The 15399-nt window shown below is 38.6% G+C and overlaps 1 protein-coding gene and 1 non-coding gene across 2 annotated transcripts in view; both read left to right on the plus strand.

Annotated features, from left to right (window-relative positions):
• LOC136024774 (structural maintenance of chromosomes protein 4-like) overlaps positions 1–15399 on the plus strand; it is a 70240-nt gene that overhangs the window by 41492 nt on the left and 13349 nt on the right. The gene's annotated exons all lie outside the window — the stretch shown is intronic.
• LOC136025575 (small nucleolar RNA U3) lies at positions 11698–11908 on the plus strand. Its single transcript, XR_010617116.1, has one exon. It is a non-coding gene; the product is annotated as a small nucleolar RNA U3 (small nucleolar RNA).

Below are 15399 nucleotides of genomic sequence, written 5' to 3' on the forward strand. Positions count from 1 at the left end.
TTTTCCTAAACATGATATTTTGAGTCCCTAGCCGTCCCCAAAGGCTTTCCAAAAGTTATAACTCGATCTACCTAGTCGTTCCTAAATACGTTATTTTTATAGTGTTTGTGAATATATTCTCTTTGTATTTACATCACTTCTTCACCGCGAAAGGATTCAAACTTCCTGGAGGCTCATAATGCCAAAATGTTTAGCTGAATCGGAGCCATTTGCTTGCCCACACCCCTCTGTTTAAACTCAAGACTCGTTGCCTCCTCCCCCAACCACCACTCCAAAAATTTCCAGGTCGATTCTCAATAATTGTTCCCGAGATGTTGCAGGCAGGCCATTTTGATAGACTGGATACATGATTTCTTTTCATTTACCTCCGCCCCTTCCCTCTAGTCAAATTTTAGATCCTTTTGGCCCCCCAGCACCTTTTAAAAACTTTAACTCAATCTTCCAAGCTGTTCCTGAGATAATGCAGATGCGTTGTTTTGATAACCTGGGTATTCATGGGTACTTTCAGTCTACCTGCTACTTTACCGAGAGTAGATCCTCTTTCAGCAGGGGCTTATATAGCCAAAAATGTCAATAAAATAGAGGCCAAAATGCTTAGACCCCTCTGCCTCTCTTCACCGAGTCAATACTTCAGGTCCAACCCCCTCCCCCCTTCCAACGATTCCTAAAGTTTCAACTTGATTAACAAAGCCAATCCGAGGATGTTGTAGATACACTGTTCTGATCACTTGACAGCACGTAGTTTCTTTTGATTTACCTCGATACTTAAGTTTGAATAGATTATAGGTTATATAGGGGCTTATAGCCTAAAAATGTTTAGGTAGATCAGAAATCTATTTTATCTGCCTCCCCGAAAGTCAAAATTTGGAGTCTGTATGCTCTTCCTACATTCTGTAAAGGTTTCAACTTAGTACATCAAGCTATTCCTGATGTTGCATATGCGCTATTTTGATAACCTGGTTCCATGTAACGTCTTTTGATTTAACTTGCTACTTCGACGTTGGCTCTGGGTCTATGATCGATACTACATTTTTTCAGAGCTTTTTGTCTTCATTGAGGCCCCTTTGTCTCTGTCTTTACGTCCTACAAGTATTAGCAAATCTGAGAAAAAAATTGCTCGCCCAGTTTTAACTGTCGAATATCAATACAAATAATTACAAAAATATTTTTATTTTCAATGAATTCTTTCGTGTCCTGTCTATGTGGTCTATAAGTTACAAGCCCATCAGAGGCGAAACAAAACTTGGGCCGATTTTTGGGTGTCACGAATAGATGCAGCTAAGATTAGTATCAGATTCTTTTTCTGCATACAAGTCCACCTGGTCCAGAAGTTTACGAGTTGACATTTTCAAGCCGATTTCAGAGATAAAATTTAAATCTGTGCTTCCCGAATCGTTTAGTGTTTTGGTCCGGAATCATCAAAGATAATTAATTTCTTTTTTGTTGGGCTTGAAAAGTATTAGGAATCCTAGATGATCGAGAAAAAAAGTTTCGGGTTCACTTTTCGGGTGGAACAATTTATCTGTGGATGAGGGTCCACTTCACCCAATAGTCCACGGATATAAGTATCAAGCTCCCGAGGAATATTTTTGATCCTTCTTTGGACGAACCAATATTTAGGAAACAAAGATGTTTTTGCACTCTTATTTACTTCTCTAAAGAAGATATGTTGATTCCCCTTGTCATCCCCAAACGCTTTAAACTTAGTTTTGGTTTTAACTCCATCTCCCTAGTTGTTCCCAGTTACATTATTTTGATAGCGTGAATGAATTGACTTACCTTTGAATTACCTTTAAATAATTCTTTTGACTTACTCCAACTCTTCACCGTTAATAGATCCAAATTTTCTTGGGTCTATTAATGACAAAATTTTCAGGCATATCGGGGACACGGACCTGGCCCCATGTCCCCTAATTATAATCACAAAATACGAAGCCCCGTGGCCTCCCCTCCTCCCCAAAAAAAGAAACATCAAAATTTTCAGATCGATTCTTACAGGTTGTTTTCAAGGTTTTCTGGATAAGCCATTTTGATAGCTTGATATATGATTTTTTGTTCGATTTACCTCGGGCCCTTCCCCAAGTAAAACTTTTACGTCTCTTCGGCCCATCAGCGCCTATTGAAGGTTTTAGCTCATTCCGCAAAACTGTTCCTGAGATGATGCAGATACGCTTTTTTTTAATTTGGATACATATGGCTACTTTTGTTCTACATCACTATTTCACTGAGATTAGATCCTGGTCCAGCTGGGGCTCATACCACCAAAGATTTAAAATAGAATAGAGACCAAGAGCTTTCTTCCTTTTCCCTTTGTCCCCTCCATCAAGTCAAGACTCGAGGCTTACCCACTCGAGCTTTAACTTGATAAAAAAAACCGATCGTAAGAAATTACAGATACACCGTTTTCATTACCAGGGTGTGCACAGTGTCTTTGATCTACCTTAATGCTTAACTGGGTAGACTATAGTTCCTATAAGGGGTTACAGCACAGAAACGTTTAGGTAGATAGGAAAATAATTTTTTAGATCCCTTTCCCAAAATCAAAATATGAGATCCATTTGCCCTCTCTACAATCCCCGGAGGTTTCAATGTGATCCCAAGCTATTCGTGAGATATGGCAGATACGCTATTTCGATAGCCTGGTACCGTATAATGTATTTTGATTTGCCTCGCTACTTAAGACATTAATTAATATGTCCTACTTTCCATATGGGGCTGTCGTGCAAAATTGTTTAATGGGTTGGAAGCATAACATTTTTAGCCATTCCCCCAAGACAGATTTTAAAGGTTTCTTGCCCTTCTCCTTCCTTCTCCTCCACTACGTGATAGTTTCTATTCGATATCCTGAGCCGTTCTCAAGATAAAGCAGACACGATATCAGCACTGTTCTTTCCTCCAGGGGGTAATTCAACGTCCGCTTGTTAACCCTCCTCCCCATCTCCAAGACTCTCTGAAAATTTCTACTTAATACCTTAGTCGTTCCCGAGATATTGCAGATATGCCATTTCGGCAACCTGGCAGATATGCCATTTTGGCAACTTGGCAACGCATAGTGGCTTTTGATGTACCTCGCTACTTAGGGGGATGCGCTACCTTAAAAGATCACCCTTTCTCGTTTATTGCAAACTTTTTCAGTATGTGTGGGCGAAGTATTAAGAATTAATTAGGTGGTCTTGCCATTACTCTTGTAGAGCTTGAATAAAAGATCCAAATAAATGACAGAAAAATAAAAGCCGGCCCCTACTTTCCCAGAAATCTTAGAAAAAACATTTACCTTCTCATGTTCTGTGCCGGAAATAAAGATATTAAGTTTTAATGAAACTTACATCATCAGAAACATTGAATTTTGTAGTTTTTTTTTCGCTTGAGTAGGGCAAAATTTTTCAAAATCCGAGAAAGGCCAATTCCTAAAAATGTTCTAGAATACCTACTAGGAAGACGCTAAAAATCAACAATTATCAGCTGAGCAGTTTGGCCGCTTTGGGAGTTCTCTGTGGTACCACCCGGTTTGATTGACAAGCTCGCAGACGAAACTAATGTAAAGAAGGTCTCATTTGTCAAACCACAGGTTCTTAACAGCTCTCGATGATGGCTTTTACCTTGGGAGAATTTGCTTATAGGCCCTTTATATATATATATATATATATATATATATATATATATATATATATATATATATATATATATATATATATATATATATATATATATATATACAGAGAGAGAGAGGGGCTCCTCAAAAAATTCACCCCACACCTAGTCGATCCCGGCCTCGATGCAAAAACGCTTTGATACATCGGAACCAAAAATTGTTTAGCCCATTTCCTTTCCCATTAACAAAAAATTTGAAGTCCCCTTCTTTCACACTCTCCCCCTTTCCTTTCCCCAGCAGTCTGTTCCTTTCTGACTGGCTGTTCCTGCGATATCGCAAATTGTTATTTAGATGACCTGGATACGCATAACTTTTTCGATATATTTTTGCCCCTCGTCAAATCACAATTATAGGGTCTATTTGACTTCGCTGCAACACTTCCCGACAGTTTCATCTCAATTCCATGGGCCATTCCCGAGATATTGCAGATAATTTTGGAGACTGCTGTGCACGTAGCGTCTTTTGATTTACTCAGGACTGTGAATCTTGGCCTAGCGAAAAACCCTAGAGAGCTCTCAGCTGATCAGACAATCAAGACCAAGTAAGGCTGTCTTTTCTACCTAAACTTGGTTATGGACAGACAATAGGTAATCTGATCAATTGCGGGTGACTCACTCTGGGCCCTGTGGGTGAATTTGACCCTGGAGGCAGACTTGCTAGATTTTTTGACGTTTTTGACCAAAGTTACAATCTCACAATTTTGGTCCGATTTCATTGGAGTTTTAGAGCGCAGGGCATCATAAAATACATGGGACAGAGGCCGGTTGCCCTCCAAGTACTTTTGATCCTTAAAAAGAGCACTACAGCTTTTGTATTTAATGGAATGAGCCCCCTCCCAAGTTTCTACGACCTCCTGTTCTATTCGGTGGTCTGGGGTAGTTTGTTATCCTTGTCGGGCCCCTTGTTTCGAAAACCAACATTTTTGTTCTATTTTTTTTTCTTCCGTATTGGGGTTCCCTTAGTCCAATAGTTCAAAGATACAAGGTTCAAGCTAATCCTGGGCCTGGGGGAGTTTTTTATCCTTATTGGACGCCCGTATTTTGAAAACCCATGTTTTTGTTCTATTTTTTCTTTCGCATTGGGTATCCCTTAGTCCAACGGTTTAAAGATACAAGTTTCAAGCCAATCGGAAAAATAAGTTTCTGGTCCTTTAGGGGGGGGGGGGTGTCTCCCAGGTTTTTCCGTCGTTAGTTTCTTACCTTATGACTTATTTTGTGGTCGTAGATTGTAGATACACACTCACCAATCAAGACTTTTAAAGCCATTTTGACACTATCAAACAGTTCGCGGTAACGAACTGTAGTAAGGAGCGAGCCGGCTCAATAGTAACCAAAACTCTAAAAAATTGAATTTTGATATCAATAGCTACATCAAAAGAATCGCATTTTAATGCTGATTTTAAATATATAAGTTTCGTCAAGTTTAGTCTTACCCATCAAAAGTTACGATCCTGAGAAAATTTGCCTTATTTAAGAAAATAGGGGGAAACACCCCCTAAAAGTCGTAGAATCGTAGACGAAAATGACACCATCAGATTCAGCGTATCAGAGAACCCTACTGCAGAAGTTTCAAGCTCCTATCTACAAAAATGTGGAATTTTGTATTTTTGCCAGAAGACAAATCACGGGTGCGTGTTTATTTGTTTGTTTGTTTTTTTTCCCAGGGGTCATCGTATCGACCAAGTGGTCCTAGAATGTCGCAAAAGGGCTCATTCTAACGGAAATGAAAAGTTCTAGTGCCCTTTTTAAGTGACCAAAAAAATTGGAGGGCATCTAGGCCCCCTCCCACGCTCATTTTTTCCCAAAGTCAACGAATCAAAATTTTGAGATAGCCATTTTGTTCAGCATAGTCGAAAACCTTAATAACTATGTCTTTGGGGATGACGTACTCCCCCACAATCCCTGGGGGAGGGGCTGCAAGTTACAAACTTTGACCAGTGTTTACATATAGTAATGGTTATTGGGAAGTGTACAGACGTTTTCAGGGGGATTTTATTTTGTTTGGGGGTGGGGCTGATGGGAGGGGGCTATGTTGGAGGATCTTTCCTTGGAGGAATCTGTCATGTTGGAAGAAAAATTCAATGAAAAGGGCGCAGGATTTTCTAGCATTACTATAAGAAAACAATGAAAAATAAACATGAAAACGTTTTTTTCAAATGAAAGGAAGGAGTAGCATTGAAACTTAAAACGAACAGAGATTATTACGCATATGAGGGGTTCTAAAAATACTTTAGCATAAAGAGCGAGGTATTTAGGAGGAGATAAATACCTCGCTCTTTATGCTAAAGTATTTTTAGTAATTTCAACTATTTATTCTACGGCCTTTCTGATTCAAATGTCATTCTTTATTAAGGAGGGTACAAACCCCCTCGTATACATAATAAAAATATAAGATTATGAAAGTTTGTTACGTAAGTTAATTCTTAAGTTACGTATATTTTTTACTAATAAAAACGTTCATTAAAAATTAAAAGTTCTAGTTGCCTTTTTAAGTAACCAAAAAATTGGAGGGCAACTAGGCCTCCTTCTCCACCCCTTATTTCTCAAAATCGTCTGATCAAAACTAAGAGAAAGCCATTTAGCCAAAAAAAGAATTAATATACAAATTTCATTTTAATAATTTATGTGCGGAGAGCCAAGACCAAACATGCATTAATTCAAAACGTTCAGAAATTAAATTTAAAAAAAAACTAATTTTTTTAGCTGAAAGTAAGGAGCGACATTAAAACTTAAAACGAACAGAAATTACTCCGTATATGAAATGGGTTGTCCCCTCCGCAATCCCTCGCTCTTTACGCTAAAGTTTGACTCTTTGCCACAATTCTACTTTTTAAAACAATTAAAAGCTTTAGCGTAAAGAGCGAGGGATTGCAGAGGGGACAACCCATTTCATATACGGAGTAATTTCTATTCGTTTTAAGTTTTAATGTCGCTCCTTACTTTCAGCTAAAAAAAATAGTTTTTTTTTATTTAATTACATGTCAGATTGCCTTCATTAACGAGATTTACATGTCAGAAGCAGAATAAATTGATCATCTAGTTCTCATTCTATTCTGTAAAGTCTCTAGTCCCTCGCAAAGGAATCAATTTTCTATCAAAAATCATGTTTTATATTTTTTCTACTAAGCTTTAGGAAGAAACCTATTTTTAACTTGTAATTAATATTTTAGAATAATGAAAGATTATTGCAGGGATTTTTGTAGTCCTTGTAGCCAATGCAGCAGCTTGTTGCACATAGATAAATAATAACAATGGATTTTAACATAAACAGTATAAATTTAGGTCTGGAACATTATTTAATTAAGATCATACTTCAAAGCAGTGTTGCGATGGGTGGTACAATTGTACCAGATTCAGTACTTTTTTCTCTGACCTGTACATCTGTACAACTTTTTTTTAAAGTCAGAAAATCAGTACATTTACGTCGAACTGGTACAAATTCAGTACATTTTCTCCAAAACTAAAAAAAGAACGATTTTTACCTGTAAACGGAACCTTTACCATTCATTGCTATGGCAAATACTCTCGCGACTTGTCTGTCTGCTTTTATTTAGAGGTTAACTCTATGGTAAATTTGGAGTCGTTACGGAAAACGGAAAGTTGCCGCGGATTTTCAAAAACTAAAAATGCTATCATCTTAACTCCAGTTGTGAGGTAAGCCTGCTGAAGTCTTCTTCAGATTTGCCATGTCAGCAACGCTAAGTATGTAGTGTAGTGGCTTATTCAGATGATTGTTATGTACGGTATTTGTGCAACAAGTCCTTCTTGCAACCCACATTGCTACAGGCTCGATCACTAACTTAGTGATCTAACAAAATGCACATTCAAACCTACAAGTTCAGACTGTTCAAAATATCTATCAGTTATAGTATGAATGACAATAGGTTTTATGTGAGCCATACCTGTATGCGATTAGCCCCCATGTTTCTTAAGCTGATCACTTGTGGAAAAGCAGATAGAAGAGGCTTAGAGTAGGAGTGACTAGGAGTGTAGTGGAGAGCATATCGGCTAGACATATGCCATGGTGAAATCTACCTTCATGAACCTTTCATGTGCAGCATACTTGGGTAGAGGTATACTTATTTGAATGTTTGTTGACTTTGAACTTTGCCATTTTCATGCACTTGCTGTGACTAAAGTTAACTATCAATTAGCCAAAGTAGGCAATTAGGGGCCTCTGAAAATAGTCTACCTGAATAGGTATTTTGGATCTTCATTCTACCATTTAGCCCAAAACTGCACTGTTTATATTTAAGTATGGTAACTGTTTAAATAAGCATACCTCTACTGTACCATTACTAGTTTTGGAATAAAAAAAGCAGGAACCTTTATTGTATTTTTTTTTTAACCTGTAGGCTACTCTACCAAAATCAGGATAATTACTGACATGGGTAGTACCTGACAAAGTCAGTGACAAGTATCCCACAGCCTGAAATTCTGTGGAGGATAAGCGTTCCTTTATATCTATCATGGCCATGGGTAATTTTGTAGTAGCTTACCAGATGGTTACTCTTCTTAAAGAGATGACAGGCGCACACATCTTTGTGATCAGAGTTTTCACTGTCTTTGTCACCGTGTTTATTGGAATATCAGTACATATTTCGATCACACGTGCATTATTTACTGCTATCACATAACACAGTTTTTCAGGGAAATCTCTTTAGGAAATCCGTACTTCCGTGTTGTGTGACTGTAGAAGGGAATCTCTGGTTTTTTGTCAGCATCTGTTTACCTGATCAAGGGTAAAGCTAACAAAAAAATCCCAAAATAAAATTACTATCTAGCCTAGTATGCTTGTCATTCTTACCGTGAAAAAAGCTAGTTTAATCCTCTTTTTTGATTTACCATACGTAGTAGAGAATAGCTAGTAGATACATGGAATTATATGCTATATATCGTTTTTAAGGACAAAATGAAGCAATCAAAACTTCAACAGTTTTTCAAAAAGCCAGGACCTCCAGATGAGATAGATAAGAGACAAGAGAATCCGAACGAACCCACTGAAGAATTGCACGAGGTGACAGAAGTACAGACTGGAATAAACCCTGATAGCCGAGCAAACTTGGGCAGTGATAAGAACAGCAAAAACTGTGACCAGGATATGATATCACTAGGTGAAGAAAGCGGCAGCAGTACTGAATCTAGTGAATCTGAAGAGTCTGACTCTGATGACGAATGTATTGATGAGAGAATGAATGTCAAGGCAAAGCCAAAAAAGAAAAAGACACATTACAAGCACAAATTTAACAGTGACTGGCTTTCTGACAAAGACCTGCAGAAATGGATTCGGAAGGATGAGAAGGACAGTACGAGATTTATGTGCCTGGTTTGCAACAAAAGTTACATTGGAGGAAAAACCCATGCTCTTCGACATTCCAAAAATAAATTCCATGTAAAGAACTTTGAGGCAAAGCAGCATACAACTGATCTAGCAAACTTGTGCTCCAGTAACGTTGAATTTAAGAAAAGTGTGATGTTGCAGAAGAGTATTGAGAATGCAGAGCTGAAGCTCAGCGGCTTTATTGCTGAACACAACCTGCCATTTAGGGTTATGGAACATCTGCCAGGGCTCCTAAAAAATGTGTTCCCTGATTCCGTGATCGCAGGTAAGATTACGTGCGGCCGTGACAAAACACGAAATATCATTGTAAAAAAGTTGGCACCTGATGCAGACCAGGCTCTCTCAGAGAAATTGCAGAAATGCAAGTTTTCAATCTTGCTGGATGAATCGACAGACAAATCTGTTGTTAAATCTATGGCTGTTGTTGCTCGCTTCTGGTGTCCTCAGTTAAAACGTGTTTGCGATCGCTTATTAGGACTTGTCGAGGTGCCATCAGCAACAGCTCAGATAATGAAGGGAGAAGTAGATAAGCTACTCAGCGTCAGAAATATCCCAAAAGAGAACTGCATAGGTTTCGGATGGGATAATGCCTCTGTGAACATGGGGGAGGTAACGGGGCTGAAGGCTCTTGTGAAAATTGACAATCCGTATGTTATTGTTGTAGGCTGTGTGTGCCATAGCCTTGCACTATGCGCGTCTAACGCCTCCAAAGAGATCCCACTAGAATTTGATGAGTTTGTCCGTGATGTATATAACTATATACAGCATTCACCAAAGCGTATTGCAGCATATGCAGAGTTTCAGGGGATAACAGATACGAAAAACCATAGACTGCTGAAAGTCTGTGACGTCCGTTGGCTGTCTCTCGAGTCCGTGGTTATGCGAATTTTAGAACAGTGGAGAGCTCTGAAAGTGTACTTTTACGAGGAATTCATGGCCATCAAGTCGGCCTCTGCTGAAAAGGTCCTGAAAATGATGGAAAATGTGTACACGAAACTGTACTTGCAGTTCCTGGGCTTCATTTTGCCGCAAGTCAACAAGCTGAACATATTGTTTCAAGCTGAGGGGGTTAGGCTGCACTGCCTTTGCAACGAGGTCTCTACGGTATTTGGGACTATCCTAAGGAACTTCCTACGTCCGGAAGTAGTTGAAAACAAGCCGTTAGGGACCTATGATCCGTCCAACCGAGAGTATTTTTTGCCTCTCGAACGAATCTATGTGGGAGCAAACGTGGAAGCTGAGGTTATCGAGAAAAATATTCCTGCCCCAACAGTGCATGCGTTCAAACTAGTGTGTCTGAAGTTTTATGTGAAGTTGGCAAAGGAGTTTTATGTCCGCTTTTACTGCAACTCAACCTTTAAGGTTCTGCAGAAAATGAAAGTGATCGACCCGGTTGTGGCTGCCTCTGGCCGAGAGGATTTAGTACCAGTACTAGTCATGTTTCCTAACTTAGTCAACCGACAATCTCTAGAAGAATTGAGCTCTCAGTGGCGATCAATCCCTGCTGAATCAAAGCATTTGCCATCCCAATACTTGAAAAGTCCAGAGGTATTCTGGGGGAAACTGAACGAGCTTAAAAATGGTCTTGGCTCTTCAAAGTATGCAGAGCTTTGTACATTCATGTTTTCTATCATGTCCCTTCCACACTCATCGGCCTGTGTCGAACGTATTTTCAGTGCAGTGTCGGTGGTTAAAACGAAGTCTCGAAACCGCCTTGCAGTTGACACCATTTACTCCTTGATTCGGACAAGGGAGCATATTCGCGACCATTGTACTTGTGTCTCCTGGAACCCTCAGGAAAAAAAGAAAGGGTCTGAAGAACAGGCAATTGTTGAAGTAGAAGATGATCAACAGGAGGAAATTGAGTCTCTGCTAAGAGATATTGAAGACGTGATGATCTCGTGATAATTCCTAAGAAGTTTTAGTTTTTAAAAGAAGTGAATATCTTGTTTTTCTGTTCATTCCTACTTTTGTATCCGATGATCTAACATAAAGAAAGATAAATAACGCCGTAAAATGGGCCGTAATTTTAATTTGAGCTCATTCCGAGCTCCACAACTCAACAACCCCTTTCTCGATTAGAGCCAGGCCCATAGACATAACATATGTCCTCCATGGACAAAGCATATTTGGAGTTTTTGTTTTGGTTATCTGCGGTTTCTTCCGCTTCACTCTGCTTAAAATTGCTATCCTTTTGGTTATCACTTAGGTTAGGCTACTGCCGCTTTCCGTAAGCGTTGTTCAAATTGGTTAAATAAGATGAATAAGGGATTTTCGGAAGAGACATCTCTGGGTCCGTGGTTCGTGGATCCAGTGGAATTTCTTCGCGACTCAACCGCTTTTCCTTTGTGGCAGATTTTGCGTGACTTTCCAGCTCTGAGTTACCTTCATTTGGCAGAACTAATTTACCTCAATAGGCACATTTTGGCTCTTTGGCTACTGAGCACGCTCTAGAGCCAAGCTCTATTCCAGAAAACACGAAGGTGCGGAAAAATAAGGTTAGAAAAGAAAATGGGAGCCATCGGGAAGAGAGAGAAAAATAAGCGAAAAGAACGATATTGTATAGATTCGTACAGTAGCGCGAAAGAAGACCGCGTGTTGTGCGAAGCGCAACACGCGAAAAAAAATTTTTTGCGTCTGGTACATTTTTTCCCGGGAAGTACATTTTTAGACCTATGTCTAGTACAATTCAAAAAATCAATATCGCAACACTGCTTCAAAGGATCATTTCTGTAATAAGATTGGTTAGGTTTCGCTGGGAAACCGACGCTTCCACTAACCACGATGATGAGTGGAAACGTCTACCTTTTAGCGGGAAATGGACCGGGACTGGCTTATGTCAGACCTTGGTCAATGATGATCGTTTCTGGCTGTCTTTATTAACGGCTGGGATGAGGTAGATGTAATCCGAGTGGTTGTAGCCTGGCGATATATATGAAATGCATTCGAAGATGCATGGTACATTACAAAATGTGGGTAAGATTGTTAAAGTAGTGTAGTCATTGAATACTTAAGCATATGCTCAATTGTTTTTTAACCTTCAGTTTATAAATCATAGAATATCTCTAAACAGGAAAAACCGGCGCTTTCACAAACCAAGATGAAGATTGGAAATGTATGTTTAGTCTACTTTACATTTCCCACTTTAGAAAGTAATAATATATTGAGCGTAAAGAGCACATTGTTGAGAAGAGGGCAGTCCCTTTCAGATTCGGAATAAATTCTGCTTATTTTAAGTTTGAACGTCACTCTACCTTGAGTTGAGAAAATGCGGTTTTATTGAGTTTCTGATCGTTTTTCATATGATTACATAAAAAAAAACTAGTTTTTTTTAACTGAAAGTAAGGAGCGACATTAAAACTTAAAACGAACAGAAATTATTCCGTCTATGAAATGGGTTGTCCCCTCCGCAATCCCTCGCTCTTTACGCTAAAGCCTTTAATTGTTTTAAAAGCAGAAGTGTGGCAAAGAGTCAAACTTTCGCGTAAAGAGCGAGGGATTGCGGAGGGGACAACCCATTTCATATACGGAGTAATTTCTGTTCAATTGAACAGATTGAAAACTCTTTTCTTTCAATTGAAAAAACTTTTCCATGTTTTTTTTCATTTTTTTTTTATAGTAATTTTAGAAAATCCTCCGACCTTTTCATTGAATTTCTGTTTCCCCATGACATATTTCTCTAAGGAAAGATCCTCCCACATAGCTCCCTCCCCTCAACTCCACCCCCAAAACCAAAAAAAATCCCCTGAAAACGACTGTACACTTCCCAATAACCATTATTATATGTAAACACTGGTCGAAGTTTGTAACTTGCAGCCCCTCCCCTAGGAACTGTGGGAGAGTAAGTCATTCCCAAAGACATAGTTATTATGATTTTTGACTATGCGGAACAAAATGGCTATCTCAAAATTTTGATCTGTTGACTTTGGAGAAAAATTAGCGTGGGAGGGGGCCTTGGTGCCCTCCAATTTTTTTGGTCACTTGAAAAGGGCACTAGAACTTTTCATTTCCGTTAGAATGAGCCCTCTTGCGACATTCTAGGACCACTTGGTCGATGCGATGACCCCTGGGAAAAAAAAAAATAAACACGCACCCGTGATTTGTCTTCTGGCAAAAAATACGAAATTCCACATTTTTGTAGATAGGAGCTTGAAAATTTTGCTATAGGGTTCTCTGATACACTGAATGCGATGGTGTGATTTTCGTTAAGATTCTGTGACTTTTAGGGGTTGTTTTCCCCTATTTTCTAAAATAAGACAAATTTTCTCAGGCTCGTAACTTTTGATTACAAAGACCAAATTTGATGAAACTTATATATTTAAAATCAGCATGAAAATCTGATTCTTTTTATGTATATTTTAGCATCAAAATTCCGTTTTTTAGAGTTTCGTTTACTATTGAGCCGTGTCGCTCCTTACTACAGTTCGTTACCACGAACTGTTTGATAGGCCTACCGGGAAATCCGTGAAATATAAAATGGTGCACACGATTTTTATAGCACTTGGTATTAACCAAGTGACATATAGCGATCGCAAATTCTGTCGGTCTGTCCCGGTTTTGCTACTTTAGGCACTTCTAGGTAAGCTAGGACGATGAAATTTGGCGGGCGTATCAAGGACCGGACCAGATTAACTTACGATTAACCAGTAACTTACGAAAGGGTGACCAGATCTTAATGAAATTTGATATTTAGAAGGATCTTGTGCTTTAAAGCTCTAATTTTAAATTCCGACCAGATCCTGTGACATTGAGGGGAGTTGGAGTGGAAAACCGGAATTCTTGGAAAACGTGAAAATTGGGGTACTTTTATCTTACGAATAGGTGATCGGATTTTAATGAAATTTGATATTGAGAAAGAATTTATGTCTGAAAGCTTTTATTTTAAATCCCGACCAGATCTTTTGACATTAGGGGGAGTTGGAGGGGGAAATCTTGGAATACACTTGGAGTAGAGGAATCGGGATGAAGCTTGGTGGAGAGAATAAGCAAATGTCCTTGATACGTGATTGACGTAACCGTACTGGATTCGTCCTCTTTGGGGGATTTGGGGGGGAGGGGTTCAGTGATTTGGTGCTTCTGGACGTGCTAGGACGATGAAAATTGGTAGGCGTGTCAGGGAGCTGCACAAATTGACTTGATAAAGTCGTTTTCCCAGATTTGACCATCTGGGGGGCTAAAGGGAGAGGAAAAATTAGAAAAAATGAGGTATTTATAATTTACGAGTGGGTGATCGGATGTGAATGAATTTTGATATTTAGAAGGGCATCGTGACTCAGAGCTCCTATTTTAAATCCTGACCGGCATTAAGCCCCTGATTTTCCTTTTAAATCAATCTATTGATTCTTAGAATTGTGTTAGTGTTCATACCATATGAACTCTTGGCTCTTAGCTCTTCTTGCCTCGTCACAAGTGCCATATGAGCTCTTAGCTCTTGTTGAAGGTCATGTGGTAAATACATAAAATTATTTGTCAAAATCTTGAATATGCAGTTTAACTTTCTGTTCTTGAATTTCCTATGCATAGTCTTATATTATCATAACATAGTTGAAAATTGTTCAAGGTTAGATCAACAAAATAAATTCAGTTTCTCACTACAGTTCGTTCTCTAGAACTGTTTGATTCATTTACCCCAGCTGAAGGTGTCTAGCGAAATTAATAAAAGACCGGTATTCCATTAGGTGTTTTTTTGACCAAATTCGCTTTTTAAGTTTGACCAAATCGCGTCTCTTCTCAATTAACGATCTGACTGAGTGGGTTCAATTAAAGGAGGGGTGTTTGCCCCACTAGATTTGTAAAAATACCTTTTCTCATAACTTTAATAGTAAAATTGAAAAAAAATTCCCTCTAGCTTCTCATGAACTGATACCACTGATCTGACTGCTTTCAACTAATTACGAATATTGGATGGAAACTTAAGCCGACTTCACTGGCCAATAATTCCAATGTTGCATGGTTAGTTGTAGTCCATGTAGTGATTATCGTGGATTGATTCCTAATGATTCTAATCACTATTAAAAACTGTAACTATTTAATTGGTATTAATATACAGAAAGGAATTTTAGTGTGGTATTAGTTTGGACCGATTATTACCTACTGGATGTATGCATGAGTATCCAGGGAATTGTTTGGATAATCATATTCAGAATTCATAGTTATTATTGAAGTTTGTTTATTTGTTAATTGTCGGTTATTTAATATACACTCGAGAATTTCGATCGTGAATGGTGCGAACACGAGACAAGAAACTGGCCAAGCACATTCTTTATACCAGACAATTAGCTTTTATTTGGTTGGAAAATAAATTTTAGCTATATTTTATGGAAGTATATAGTTGGTATTGTGGCTAGGTTAGGTTACGTATTTAATATATCCTATGCTTTACCCTCCCCCCTAATATGTAAATATAT

The sequence above is a fragment of the Artemia franciscana genome, chromosome 3 (genome assembly GCF_032884065.1).
Source record: "Artemia franciscana chromosome 3, ASM3288406v1, whole genome shotgun sequence".
NCBI classification, from domain to species: domain Eukaryota; kingdom Metazoa; phylum Arthropoda; class Branchiopoda; order Anostraca; family Artemiidae; genus Artemia; species Artemia franciscana.